At 45.4% G+C, this 14800-nt stretch overlaps 1 protein-coding gene across 6 annotated transcripts in view; it reads right to left on the reverse strand.

Annotated features, from left to right (window-relative positions):
- RAB27A (RAB27A, member RAS oncogene family) overlaps nucleotides 1-14800 on the reverse strand; it is a 538796-nt gene that overhangs the window by 285872 nt on the left and 238124 nt on the right. For all 6 annotated transcript variants that reach the window (XM_069624865.1, XM_069624872.1, XM_069624866.1 and 3 more), the window contains exon 2: nucleotides 3240-3359. The gene's annotated coding sequence lies outside the window, so the exon portion shown is untranslated. The remainder of the gene's footprint in view (nucleotides 1-3239; nucleotides 3360-14800) is intronic.

A 14800-nucleotide genomic window follows, 5' to 3' on the forward strand; every position in this document is an offset into this window, starting at 1 on the left:
ATACATTCTACAGGCTGAGTGCCTAACTGCTGATTACAATATCAGTCTTTCTTCCCTCATTTCCGTTAACGGGTATGGCAAAGAATTTCCTAGTTTAAAATGTTGTATGAGGAGTGTGGTTTGCCTGTCGCTTTAAACACAGCATAAAGCAAGTCTTTGAAGGGTTTCTGCAGCTTCCCTACATCGCCAATCATCATACAGCCTGCCTAGTGGCCCTAGTGTGTTACAATTCAAGATGGCTGCACAGGAAATACAACATACTAGTCAACACTAGCCTGGCCCAGTTGATCAATGGGGAATTGTTCCATAAAATGAAGTTTACCCGAGCTGGGTGGTCATTCTAATCGCCCCGCCCACATTACGAGCTTAAAACGCCTCCATTACTGGCTCTTGCCACTAACGCAAGGATGATTGAACCATTTTTTTTTAACAAATTCTATGAGCAAATCGCAATTCAAAGGTTTGCAGATAATAAGGCCCCTCTGCATTCTTATGCCACGTGGACACGTCTCTAATACAAACAATGAAACACTTTTAGATGTTTTTAGAACAATGGTGAACAAAAAAAAAAAAATTGTTCATCATGCTCCAAGTTTGAAAGTAAATGTTGAAGTTTCATACCACGTCTCAGAGCAGAATCAGAGCCCAAACAGCAAAGGTAAGGCTAAAGAGGGCAGATCCCATATAAAACTAACGTGTGTGTGAGTGTTTTCACAATGTTCAGTAGATGGACATTACAGATTTTCAACACATTCATTATAGAAAGTCATGATTCTATTAAAGACTCAGAGGTGAAGGATTATTCCACCCGTTCAATCGTTAAATTGAGGGTTGAATGCATTATGGGTTAATGATGTAATGTTATTTTCGCCAATGCATATGACTGTTGTGTTTTAGCAATTGCCCACCCCTCCTGGAATGGTTACTTCAGTGTGTTATATATTGTCTTGAGTGGTACGAAGTCGAAGCCAGGGGGGTCATGAAGTCGAAGCCAGGGGGGCCATGAACGATGGAAATAAGAAATTACAAGCATTTACCATTTGAGACGCAAGTTCAATGGTCGATTACCTACAGAAAGAGGAAGTTACAAGGAAGGAAGGAAGGGATATTTATATTGAACTGATGAAGCGTTGGATAGTTTGAATCACGTGTTAATGTGGACCAATGAAACGCAAACTTCAAATTTCATTTATGAACATGGTCATTGTAGTTCATTTGACAGTTTGGTTTTATGAAATTAATTTGTTGGCTGCTCGAGAAGTAAAGAGTTGACTCGAGCATAATCCAAGCCTCTGAATCTTGACAGAATTCGAGCAAGAGGCAAGTCGACAGACACAAAGGCTTGCAAAGGCAGTTCCACTGGAAACAGGAGGCACTGGAACGAATATTTCTCAGTCGTGGAGATCAATTCTCTTCCATTGATAAAACCACAGATTATTTCACTTTCATCCCTATGCCATTATTGCCTCACGTGTCACTGAAACCATGGAGATCCCTCACATACCAGGTGCAGAAGGAAGGCGGAACACTTTCTAGCCACAGCCCCGGTGCCAGGGCTATTACTTGATATGGCAAACGGGTGATTCTCAATCTGTACTCGCGGATCTATGGGATTCTATAGAGTTTTTTTGCCGCAGAGGATTTCAATTTCTTTTTTTCTTTTAGGACATTACGCTGCAAAGGTCTGCGGAGGGAGACCCCGCCCCGCAACTCTCTGCCCTCACCTTCTTTACTATGATGCCCCCCCACAAAATTCGGCAAAAGAAATTGGACAAATTAATCTGAGGCAAAATCGAAACCCGGTGCAATCTACCTATCCGGTATTTGCCGCAGGAAGCAAGCCGTGCATCTATTCGGTGTCTAGTCAAAGGATTGAATCTAAAAGGTCGACAGGTCAAAGGATCGACACCAAAGGGTCGACAGGTCAAAGGATCGAATTTTTTTTAAAATTATATATATTTTTTTAGGTTTTCGTTTAGGGAAAAAAAGTGGGTTTTAGCCAATAAAAGGGGGTTCGGGGGATCTCCCAAAAAAATAAAAATATGTGAAAAAAATAAAAATAAATTCGATCCTTTGACCTGTCGACCCTTTAGATTCGATCCTTTGACTGGCAACCCATCTATTCTACTGAAATGACATGATAAATGTTACTATTAAACGGTGAAGGCCTGTTCAACGAAAAAGCAAACTTCAAGGGCACACGAGGCCCTAAGCAAAGCAACCCATTTCCACTGTATTTGTCACTAAAGGTTTATTTGTAAATGCAGGCAAATATGACCACTACATACCAAAAACAAGCAACGTTAGGACCAAATGGAGCTAGTCTTTCTTTAGGCCCACTTCCCCTTTATTAAATTATGTACTTTTAATAATCGGGCATGTAGCAATCATTCCGGACTGTGGACCCTCAACACACAGAGCCTGATCATGATTTTGGCGGTAACCCTTAAATCTGGCAGTAGCGCTATTACCACCAGATTTAAGGGTCCGCCAAATCAGGACTTCGGCGGATTTCGCCCCAGCTCTGCCGAAAATTCGCGCTATTACCGCCGGCGGGAAATCCGCCGGCGTTAAGAGCACGATTTTTCCCCATTGAGCCCAATGGGGAATGGCCTCAATGGGGAATGACATTACCGCCGAACTCGTGACCCAGCGCTATTAGCGCCGGGGAGTTCGGCGGTAGGGCTAATACCGCCAGCGTTACCGCCAAAGTCGTGATCAGGCCCACAATCTGCATTCTTTACAGAATAACGATATGCTCCATTTACTGCATTTGGCCAACTGTGAAAACGAGTCCTGTTATACAAGGCGAGTGACAAGGAAAAACACGACGCTTCACAAGAAACACATGATGACAACGCCTCACGAATGGCCGCTGTCTCAATGGCCATGTACGGTCGGATTCCGTCGTAGTAGAGTATTGCCAGTTAAGCAAATAAATCCACACAGGTGTGAAAGACGAAAGGAACCCCCTAGGACAGTGGCATCCAAACTTTTAATACTGGCCCCCAAGCTATGAATGCTTAGATTGCCTATTAAACACAATCACAGAAATCCCTTTTTAAAGATCCTCGCGCCTGCCTGGACATCCTTCAGGGACCCCTAGGAGGGCGAGCCCCACAGAGTTTGAAGACCACTGCCCTAGGCAGAGGTCATCCTGTCCCGAGGGTACCGCCTTGGGGAGAGGCGACCCCTGAAATTGCAAACACGGATCTTGCATTGCCAAAAGGCTCACCTACCTTGACTTCGCTGTAGCCCGCGATTCCCACACGCCTTCTCCACTGGTACCCGTCAATCTTGCAGTTACAGAAGCCCCCAAGGTGCGCTTTCGGAAAAGGGGTTCGTGTTCATGCCAGGTGCTAGGAGAGGGAACACAGACGGGAAATAATGAGAGATAATCCACAACCGCCTGTTAATCACAAAATAGCATGCGTTCTCCGAGGGAATGAAGGCCGGTCTCCCAACAGACTCCACGAGCGGCTAATTACTCTCAGCTGCTTGTCATGTGGTCCTGCTGACTGATCAAGTGATGTCCCCTCCTTTCCTGGACTGGAGGCGCCCCCGTGAGCGGCTCATTCACCGCTCAGTGTGGAATGCATGGAAGCCCACATCCCTTCCTGCACAGGACCGAGGTTATGCGGCAAATACTGTTGGAGGGTCTTTCGCCACATTTTGTATGTGTTTACCCTACCAATAATCTTTAAAACAAGCATCGGCAGTGCCAACAGTTTGGGATGTGGGAAACGTATTTGCCAGGCTCTGCCGTAGAGGTAGTAACTATCAATGGATGGAAACGTCCACAAAATGGTGCAAGTACCTGGGCACCTAATAGCAGTGCCTGGCATGTAACCACGCTCCTTTTCCTTTTCTGTAACTAAGTGCTTCATGTCTTCCATGTACTCAAAATCTTGACTGTGTACACTTTCATGTAATAGCGCCTTGATGCCATTGATGCGCGCTACAAATGTAAAAAATAAAATAAGTGCCCAATACCTATACGCAAGCCAAAAATGTTGGCTTTGCCAGTTCTAGTTTTTACAGGACTTTAGTGAAGGACTTCAGTGAAGGACACGCTTAGTGCTTATAAATCGAGTGGGTGTAGGCAGACCCGGTTAAGACATTTGTATTACACCAGTAATGTGTTTACAGCTACAATGTAGTCATTACTCTCCGAAGACTGCCGTGAAAAAACACTGGGAGGAACTTGAGTGCAAAGTTTGATGTTAAGGCTTGAATTAAGCGAGCTCAAAGAGATCCCTGGAGGTTGTGTTTTGGGCGGGGAGGGTCAGGACGTGGGTGGTAATGTCCCTAGGGATTAGCAAGGGCAGTCAATGGGTGAGAAAATAACTAAACACCAACAACCATTGTGTTCTTCCTAATATGTGATGTCTCCCTAGCTGTACTCAATTCATTCGTATCGACTTGTAGGTGGTGCTAAAGTGCCACCTTGTAGCCAAAACTAACAATTGACAAAGCCAATAGGTCTGACTTTATGTAATACCATTTGCTCCTCATTTGCCAAGCTACAGAAATATTACTGTCAGAGACCACCTCACTTGCCCAGGTATTACCAGCATATTCCAGGCGTAAACTCGCAGAAACACGTACATACACCAGACCAAGTGATGCCACTGGAGGGCAGGCACAGCCCCCAAACCCCTGGTCTACTATCACTTGCCAGCAGACACTATCTATGCTGATATACAGAAATAATCTGCCCAGGTACAGCCTCATATGCCAAAGAGCGACTATCAGATGACAGAATGCTTTTTCCATCCTAAGGTAAAAATTAAGGTCAACAGAACTCCGAATCCCAGAATTCACTCTGCCTTACTGAGAATGGAGACTCCAAAGGGATCCCTTACTGCACTCCTCTTCCTCTGTACAGACATAACAGGAACATATGTGAACTGGGGCATCCAACCTAGCCCTTTAAGATGAGGTAGCAATATTCACAGAGACCGATGGAAATGCAGAATAGTACTCAAACATCGATAATCAAAACTGAATCAGGAAGTTGGCAAAGTGTGACTGTTTTAATATCAATGATCTAAAACAGGGAGTTACAACAAACTACGCGTTCGCTCGGTTTTCACACTTAATTCAACATATAAAAAAAGCAGATTATATACTGAAAACTCGTCACTAGTGACGTCAATCTACGTTGCAAACTCCAGAAACCTATTTGGAATGGTGATAGGCTTATAAGGAACATCTAGGTATATGTTCCATACTGGTCAGGGAAAGTGATTGGGTCTCTAACATCAGGGGGCCGGGGGGGCAACTAAGCCCTCCTCTAGTGCAAGTCACTACGAACTTCATCAAATACACGACATCCCATTGGTCACACAAACTATAGGGCTCTCTATTATGTGTCCCTCTATTATTGGTTGGCACCCTTGTACCCCTCTGTAGCGTAAGCAGCACGCAGGCTGGCATCTAGGTAGCAGTGGGCTGATCACAACCATAGCTTCCCACCACCATCATCACACTTGCAGCCTACTAGTCAATTAAGGCTTTGAACTCGGCCTTGGAAATATTCTCTGTGCTGGAGAATATGGGGAGTATAGCATTCTCTTGTCTTCTCGGTTTCAATACAGCTCATCATAGTGTCTATTTTCATCTGACCACGTGACTGTAGACCACGATTTTGAGTCTTACTGCATTTAAAATACTACTATTTGATGAACCTCTGACATCTTCAATGTTCTCGCCCCTCACTAGAGACTAGAGCTCTTTTCTTTCACACGATCTCTAATTGGATGTATGCACATCCAGGCCCAAGGCGGCCTTGACTTCTTGGTGTTGATCCAACCAAACCTTTCTTTGATCCACCGCCATGGTTGAGTTTTCGATTTCTATCTGCGACATACTAAAAACGTCTTTCTGCTTTCGGAATCCAGCTCTACTAATGCGCATTGTGGAATCATCCATAGTCCTTACATTTCCTATGTATATACGTTGCCACATTGCCGCAATCTATTCACTACATAGCCAGCCTTAAATAATACTTTGTCTACTTGTGTTGCTGTTTCTGTAAAATTGTTAAACAACTTCATTATTTTCTTTACTTATTCTGTAGCATGAGCAGCTTCATCTCGAGCCCGAAATATTGCTAATCTTTAACACCTTCAATTTAGAGTTTATAGAATATATTTGTTCTCTCGTTTCTGCATCGCTTCTGGGTGCGTATATTCTGCTCTTCAGGACGTCACCTGTCTGCTTTCTCGCTTGCTTTTCCCATTTCCTCCAGGATTTCATTCAAATGGTCATCATATTGTCGTGTATGCATGTACGGCTTTCTCAATGGAAATCTTACTTCCAGGATCCTCTTTGGTACAGGTATTCTCACTGGCAATGCATGCGTTTTACATTCTGGATCCCAACATATAGACCTCAGGGGGGGAGGAGCTTTGGGTGGGGGGTACTTGGCTCCACCTCTACATTTGTGTACAATGACTGCCACAATGCAGAAATTCCAAAAGACCACATGTTCCAGAATGCACTCTGCATTCCTGGGCGCTCATGAGAATGTGCACAGTATTACAGAACACATAGGACTCTGCACTACATGGCCCAGAATTCACCCTGCATCACTCACTTAAGCTATCCCCAGCATTACTTGCTAGATACATTTTACTTAGCCTTGTGTTCAGGGAAGACCATCATATTTTAATCTAGACAAATAGTCTCTCCGGTAGGGTGACCAGATTTTCAAGACCAATAACCGAGCCGACCAACAACATGAAAGGAGGACTAGACTCCTTACAGACCATCCCCCAACCCTGCACCTCCCTCAAACTGCCCTCCTCCAGCAGTTACCTCTCTATCCTGCAGTATTTCCAGGACTGCTCGTATAAATTGTGCGCTTTTGACTGTGGATATATGCGTATAAATTATGAGAGCTTTTGCTTCGATACATGTTACAAGCCTTGCTGTTGATTAATTTACCAACTGGTCTCTGTGGCACAATCAATTAATGCATATGCCTGGTAAGGACCTATAAAATGTTGGGGGTTCGTGCCCAGCCTGCCATGTCAAAATTCTGTGTGTAGTTTAACGTATACTTACTTTATAAATGTTGCTGACCCTCCCTTTCCACAAAAACCGGGACTTAATCCCCCCTTACCCAAAACCGATACAGGGTTTTTAAATTATAAAAACTGTCGGGAGTGGGAACACAGAGGGCACAATTCCTGGACTGTCCTGACAAACTGGGTCGTCTGATCACCCTATCTCCGGACAAGATTTTGCTTGCTTACCTTGTGGTCGAGAAGGCAAGAGCAACGTATAGGAGGGGAGATGGGCTGACAACACGACTACAGTATAAGACAATACTCCTTAGAATAAAAGAAGGTCCACAAGCAGGTTAAAAAACATCCACTAGCTATGTGCTACAAGAAAAAGGGCTACGATAGACACAGATGCTACACAGGAGTTCCTTAGCAATGCCACATTTCTCTAAATGTTGATATCATGAAAACAGTTTTTTTTTAATTTCCGGTTATTGTATAGACGTTTCTAGAGAACTTCTCAGTAAACAAAGTGTAAACCTTGAGATTTCCACTTATTTTGGTAGTTAAAAAATGTGCCAATTAAAACAATGACTAAGCCAATCTTGCATACATCATAGAAGAATGAAAGTCCACAAGCAGAACCTGCACCATGTCCTCCCTTGTGAAAATGACAGTGCCGCCTGGAGGCACAAATTCGGTGTGATTTGCCCCAGGTTAATAGCATTGTAATACATGAATACTATACATGAGAGACCTTCTATTACATAGTCATTTTTAGGAAGATTGTCCTTAAGCCCCTGTGGTCAGGGTCTTTAGGTGGGCCTTCCTTACTAAGATACCAAGGATTTCCTAAGTTTCACCAGGCTCTCCAAGTGGTAGAGTGTCAGAGCAGCTCAAGCTTAACTCTTTGGTGGCAAGAGGGGTGGTTAACAGGTACACACTTCACAAATACCAAAATGAGAGAATCACCTGACACTAGATAAAACAATACATTTACAGCTAGGCAATCCTCATAAATCAAAGGCAACACTGCAGCAGCTATGTATACATAATTTCGAAAGAGTTCTTCGAAGAAAGTGCCTTTCCTATAACTGATAATACAATCATAGGCAATGTGGAGGGTCAGGAATTAAACTCGGACACAGGTGATTCATGGTTTTGGCCGGACTTTCATTGAATGAAAATGGGTGTGGAAAATCCCTCTCTGTCCCGGCTCTGGTATTTTCCCTACCTAAAACAAAACTAATGGCCAGTCCTTTGTTAAGGTGTCCAAAGCAAAGTGTCCGGTGTCCAAAGCAAAGTGTCCTGTGTCCAAAGTACTATTTTGATGCTCACATTCTAAAAATCAACAATACAGTCAAATGGGAAAGGTCTTAAAATGCTTAACTCCAACATAAAAGTTCTAGGAAGATAAATTCACAATTCCATAGGGTGGTCCCCTTTGCCTGGATTTCTTTTCACTCTTTTTTATACTGGTTCCTTAAGATCAAATATAATTAATGTACAAAGTAGATTGGCTCACAGTCTGAGTCTTGATAAAAGGCCTGGTGTACTTTCCTGCCAGGTTTCTTCTTATTCCTTGATCTTTCTCAATCACACTCTTGGTTACTTTCTGAAATAAGTACTTATGGTAATGTTTATTTATAAAAGCACCTATACACAGGCAAGTGTTTCAAAGTGCTCAAGGAGGGTGGGAACATGGGGGGAAAAAACTGTTGCTCAGAAACCTTAAAATTCTAAGACGATAATATTCTGCACAGGCAGAGTAAGTGAATTTAATACATTTAACAATTGAGATACAGCAAATAGGCAAAATGATGACTTGCAATGCTTGGTGTACTCTCTCCTGCCAGGGATTTTATTAAATACAAACACTTCTTCCCATTTACTACATTTACTTCTGCTCACTTTTGGTTCCATTGCCAAAATGCCCCGATGTTCTCTCTTCCCTCGGGTGGACTCACCGATTTGATGTAGCAGGAATGGCTTCTACCATGGTGAACATGCAGCGGCTCGTTAGCGCTCCGCTTCCTTCCTTCCTTCGGGCTTGCCGCCTCTGCTTTGTGGTACCTGCCCTTTTTGCAGCTCTCGCTTGCCTATTCCAATCTCTGCAGTCTGCCTCCTTCATTTTCTCCCGTGAGCCAGTTGGCTCCACGGACCTCCCATTCACAGAGCAGTCCCTTGGTCAGCACCGAGAGGGCTCGACCTCTCCAGCCAGCTCCTCCCCATCAGTTGGCTTCAATATCCTACTGGCTGATATGCACCTACAACAAATATACAGTGGCTTATGTTCTGGGCCTTCACTGATCTTCATAACTCGGCTGAGCTTCCTCGTGACACTACTTCTATCCTTAGAAGAAGGGAAGTCAATTTGTGAGAACTTGTAGGCAGAGTTTGGCATAGTGTTCTCAGAAGTTCTGAATGGTGAGTTTGATGACTTAAACGTAGAGTTTGAGAAAGTATTTTCAGCAGTTTTGGAAAGCCAAGTTAGGTTTTAGATCACTCGGAGGAAATGGATAAGGAGTTGCCTGGGGAGGGATCTTCACTACTCCCCGCCTCTTCCTAGTCTCAGTGGTCCAGATATTCTCCTGTTTGGAGATTAGACACACCAACTTTACATAGAGGTGGGGAGTGAGGGTAACAATATTCCATTAAGGAATGAGAGACTGAGGAAGCATCCTTTAAGGAGAAAGGATGGTATATGATTTCCTCCACTGATGCCGTTGTGTCACCCAGAGTCACCTCTCCCCAGGTGGTCCTCCGGATATAGCCGCACCCAGGGTAAGGATCAGGTAGCAGCTGCCGTTACCTGGCCAGATAGGGGGGGATCATCCCAGGAAAAGGAATGATGACATCCTTGGATTTATCACAGCAAGTAAACCGCATTTCCCATCTAGGGCAGGGAGACCAAGGGCAACCAGTTTTGCGACGTTGTACAGTCCTTGTGGTAAAGAGTTAGCATTTGTTGAAAGGAGACGTTTCTGGAGTTCCAATGGCGTTTTGGCCACAGAAGACCCTTGTGGATGAAGATGGGGATCCAGAGAGGAAGCTTCAAGCAAAGAAAGCGCTCATCAGCAGCCACAGAGAGACAGTAGGGCAATACCCTCAGTATAAAAGGCAGCTCTGTATTAGGTGGTTTTGCGGTTTCCAGTTATCGTCATGACACACCATTTTGGCGACCTCAGATTGTTCCCGCAACAACACCAGTAAAGGAGGGAGGCCAAGACTCTTGGGAAGAACCCTCGTTCTATATCCAGCATCTTCATGGTCAAGGGCCAGAGGTGGATAGTGGCAAATAAGCTTTAATCAGGGGCAGTCAGCAATGTAGGGTTCCTGTCATCTTCAGGCTTGGGATTTGTCTTCGATGCTGGGGTCAGCTCAAGGAGATCCTACAGAAGGACAAGTATTGCAGATTTGCCTACACGCCAGACACTGAAGAATTTCCAGGAGGAGAGGTCAGAAGTGTGGTCACAGCAAAACATGGGCACAAGAACTTCCCTGATGGGGGATATGGAACCACAACACTTGCTGGATGTCCTGGAAAGAAGGCATCTATCTCCAGATGTGCAGAGAGCCTTCAAGGTTCCAGCAGAATATGGGCCCCCACTTCTGGATCTGGCGATGCAAGCACAGTTAGAAGCTTCAGGGGGAAGGGGCATTCGAGCAGGAACTGTGATCTAGTTGTCCCCATCAATCCAAGGGGAAAGTGTGCTGCAGTCTGTTTCTACTGCTCTTCCAGGGAGGCACAATTTAGCATTTTAATTCAGTGGTGCTTCAAAAGATGCAGAGCTTCAGTCCATCCTCAACCAGCAGGCCTTCCAGTAATGCAGGTTTAAAGTTTCAGCAGTAGACAAGGTAACGGGGACTGACTTGATCCCTCTCAGGAAGCAGTGAGTAAACAAAGCAACCAATCACACAGCTGTGGTATCAGGGGTTTGACAGTCTAGTGTTGGGGGCGGGACCGGGAAATGGAAGGGATGTCAGGGAAAGGAGTTAGTTATGAAGGACAATGGGTGAAATAAAGACACGTACCCTCATGTCCAGGAGTCAGAGTCTTTGTTACGGTGCAGTGTGGGTCTAATGCTCTACACCCGGGTGGCCCCCAGGTAGAGAAACAGCATATTGTGAGGACACGGGTGAGCCTGTGCAGCAGTTGGTCTCAGCGGGGCCCATGCTGAGAGAGATTTCAGTGTGCACCACGGGTGCAGCGGTGACGGCGTGTTCAATCACACACAGGTCTCCAAAACAAAAAGGAAGCTGTGATCCAAATCGGATCCACAGAAGGTTGGAATCCTCCCAGTTTCCAGCTGTGGGGCATGCTGCAGGTGAGGAGACAGTTAAAATGGAAGAAAAACGGACTGCCTGCCTGAGAAAGATGCAGCACAGGGGTGAATGTGCCTTTCAAACAGCCGCCATTTTGAGGAGGACACACTTCGCACAGGCGGCAAGGCCTGTTACTTCGTGGGCTAGTCGTAAGAAGGTGGGAGATCTGGTGCCCTGCAGAAGCCCTGTGACCGGTGCAACCGCTATTCTACCAGCACACACATACAACCAAGCCGTTTACCCGCAGTCCTAACAAGCTCTTTGAATCACCATGTTGGACCACAACATTCCCGCCACAGTCCATGTCATGGCCCCTGTGCAGGCACAGCATAAAGCGCAGGAGTCCCTGGTGTTACAGCTACTGGGGGTATCTGATGTCACGGACACCAGCAACATGGGGCTTAGATGGGCCAGAAAATGTAACCTATATGTGGGTGCAATGGGACCCGTGAACGATCACAGGCAGCAATGCCTGCTGAACCCATAACTAAAGACATCATTAATGAGCTGCCGGCCGACTCCATAGACACAATTCAGGGGTTGAAAGCAGCTCTCACCACTATTTCAGGCCACACACCAATGTGGACTATGAGCGCCATGTATTCTATTCAACCAAACAGCTAAAGGGCGAAACCATGGACACTTTCATGATGAGACTGAGGATCAACCTCAAACATTGTGATTTTAACAACTAGTCCAACACTGAAGCCTTATGTCCCAAATAATCGATGGGTGTGAATCACAGAATTTTAGAAGGAAACTGCTGCAAAAACCTAGGATGCTGGAGGAGGGCTTAATGGTGGCCAGAGTGGAATTGGCAGTGGAATCACATGTGGAAAAAAATAGGAAAACGCAAAAAGTTCTGCACTTGTGAGAAACCTGAGGGTATCCTCATTCCTTCTCCCCTTGGATCCTCTTCGCAGGTGGCCAGGGGAAGGCCATCGCTTTTGGATCCTGACCCTGGTTGTGGAAAATCGAGGAAGGAACACCTGGGTGGAGGGTCCTTTGGGATTGGGAAGAGGGTACCCACAGGCGAGACATGGTATCCCCTTTCCCTTATGAGAACCAACCTAACCCTTCCCTGTCCTTTAAAGGCTATTGTACAACAGCTCCCCTCATTTTTCCTCATTCAACCTACTATAGCACTGGGACGAGGCAAAGGAGACTATGAGTAGTGAACACCAGTAACTTATTTCACCACTCTAGTACTGAGACGAAGAAGATAACTGTAGAGTACTGTAAAGGTCAGGCATTAACCCTCTATTTGCAGTCAGACAATGTCAATTGAGAACTCACACCTGCAACCTGTAAAGTGGTTGCAGGTGTATAAGAAGGGAGGAAACCAACAACATTTAGACTACCAGGGAGTCCTGTTTACAAGGAGGCATCCATGGTGGGTCCTGCAGAGAGGCGACAATGCTGGCAGACGATCCAGAGGACCTGTGGAGCCCGCACCTGGGCCGTAAAGAAGCCACAGGTGTGGGAGCCTCCATGGTCGGAGATACAGAACCGGAGCAGCGGGCGAAGGAAAAGAAACAAGGTTGCCGCCAGCATCCGCGGAAGGCAAGCAGGGCTGCTGGCGCGCACAGAAGAGCCCCAGAAGTGCGAGTGGGGTTTGCGGTTAAAGGATAGCCAGCAAGAGAAGCCGAAACCAAACAGCGCAGCTGCCTAGAAGGAATACCATGGACCAGTGAGTGAAGGGAGAGAGTCACTCGAACTGGGGTGCTCATGGGGGCTGTGGGGGAGCAAGGCAAATGCCGAACGAACAAAACAGCATGTGAATAATTAAACAAACCTGGAGCCGCAGGTTGGGTGAAAATTAAGTGGCAAAGCAAATGCTTACAAATATTGAATATCGAACTGAATAAAACTTTTATGGGCAAAGTTATAAACAGATGGCAAATAAATATGAAGTGCAAGTACTGCCGGTTTGAAAGCCAAATGAGAGGCAAGAGAGCAAGAGTGGAAGATTGCGTGAAAGAATGGCCGCAAGGTGGTAAAGGAGAGAAAATCACCACTAAGTGAACATTAATGCATACATACAGTTTGGCAAGGCCAAAGACTTGCCAAGAATATGTGATACAGTGTAGTACAGCCAAGAGGCTGACAAGGGGAAGCCAAGTGAGGGTGAACATTCACACGGGCAGATACAGAAGAACCTGTGTGGGCCAAAGAGCCTAGGGTTTCTGGTTGCGTGAGCTGTAGTGGGTGGACCGTGTGGTCTGACAACTGAGCCTAGACCAGGGAACCCTCAATTGTGAAAGCCAAAGACATTGAGAAACAAACCAAGAAGGTGCACTGTACTTGAACTGTGAATGCAAGCCAGAAGGAGGGGCAAGCCGATCTGGAGTTGTGTTAAATATTTAGAGACTGAAGCCAAGTATAAGTTGCTACGTTAAAGTCTTGGGAAAGGGAGCCCTGGGGCTTGATGAACTGTAAGGCTGTCTTGAGAACAGAGACCTCAAGACCCCTTTCTTTGGAACAGTGTTGTCTTGCCCTCGGGGAAGGGAACCCCAAGGATTTGTGAAATGTTTTGAACTTGTGAAAGCCAAACGAACTTGTTGAAGCAAACCAAGAAGGAGTGAGCTGATTGAATTAGTAAGCATATCGAGAAGGAGTGTTAAGGTGAAGTTGTTTTCAACATTGAAAGGCTGAGACCGAGTACACGTTGAAAAGTTAAAGTCTTGGGGAAGAGATCCCTGAGACTTGTTGAACTTTAATGTTGTCTTGAGGACGCAGCCCTCAAGACGTATTTCTGTGGAACTGTGTTGTCTTGAACTTTGGGAAAGGGAACCCCAAGGACTTGTGGAACTGTTTTGAACTTGAGAACTGTAATCCCAAAACTTTTGTGTAACTTTCTTGAACTTGGGGGAAGGGAAGCTAGGAGCTGGAAGAAGCTCAGAACTTTGTTTTGATCACCATTTATTTTATTGTTGCCATCCCTACACTTTGTTTAGCTTTAGTTGTGAGGGCAAGGATAGGTTTTGGACACAGACAAGACTTTTAAGTTGAACTTTCTAACTCAGACTTTCCTTAGTTTCGGTAGGGAAATTCCACCATAGCATAGGGCAAGTTAGGCTTTCAACATTCCTGACACTGGAGTTAATAAACCATTTTGAATCTGTTGTCTTTGTCTTACTTCATGATGCCTTAACACGCTACACTCGGATACAATACATAAGATGGTTGGTGTGCCACCCAAGACCCAAGGGGATGCATTTTGCTACAGGTGTGGGTACGAATTCCCACATGAAGGCACTTGCACAGCACTAGGAGGGCAGCGATGCTCAGCATGTGGGTGTGAGAATCACTTCAAATCTTTCTGCAGGATGTCCAGAAACGTGACAAAAGGGACAGTGAAAGATGTAATGCAGGCAAAATCAAAGACCGTGCCCCAACTACAGCAATGGCAGCGTAGCAAATGGAAAATACAGAGACGAGGGACGGGAGGACAACTCGGG

This window comes from Ambystoma mexicanum, chromosome 11 (genome assembly GCF_040938575.1).
Source record: "Ambystoma mexicanum isolate Mex_15411 chromosome 11, UKY_AmexF1_1, whole genome shotgun sequence".
NCBI lineage: Eukaryota > Metazoa > Chordata > Amphibia > Caudata > Ambystomatidae > Ambystoma > Ambystoma mexicanum.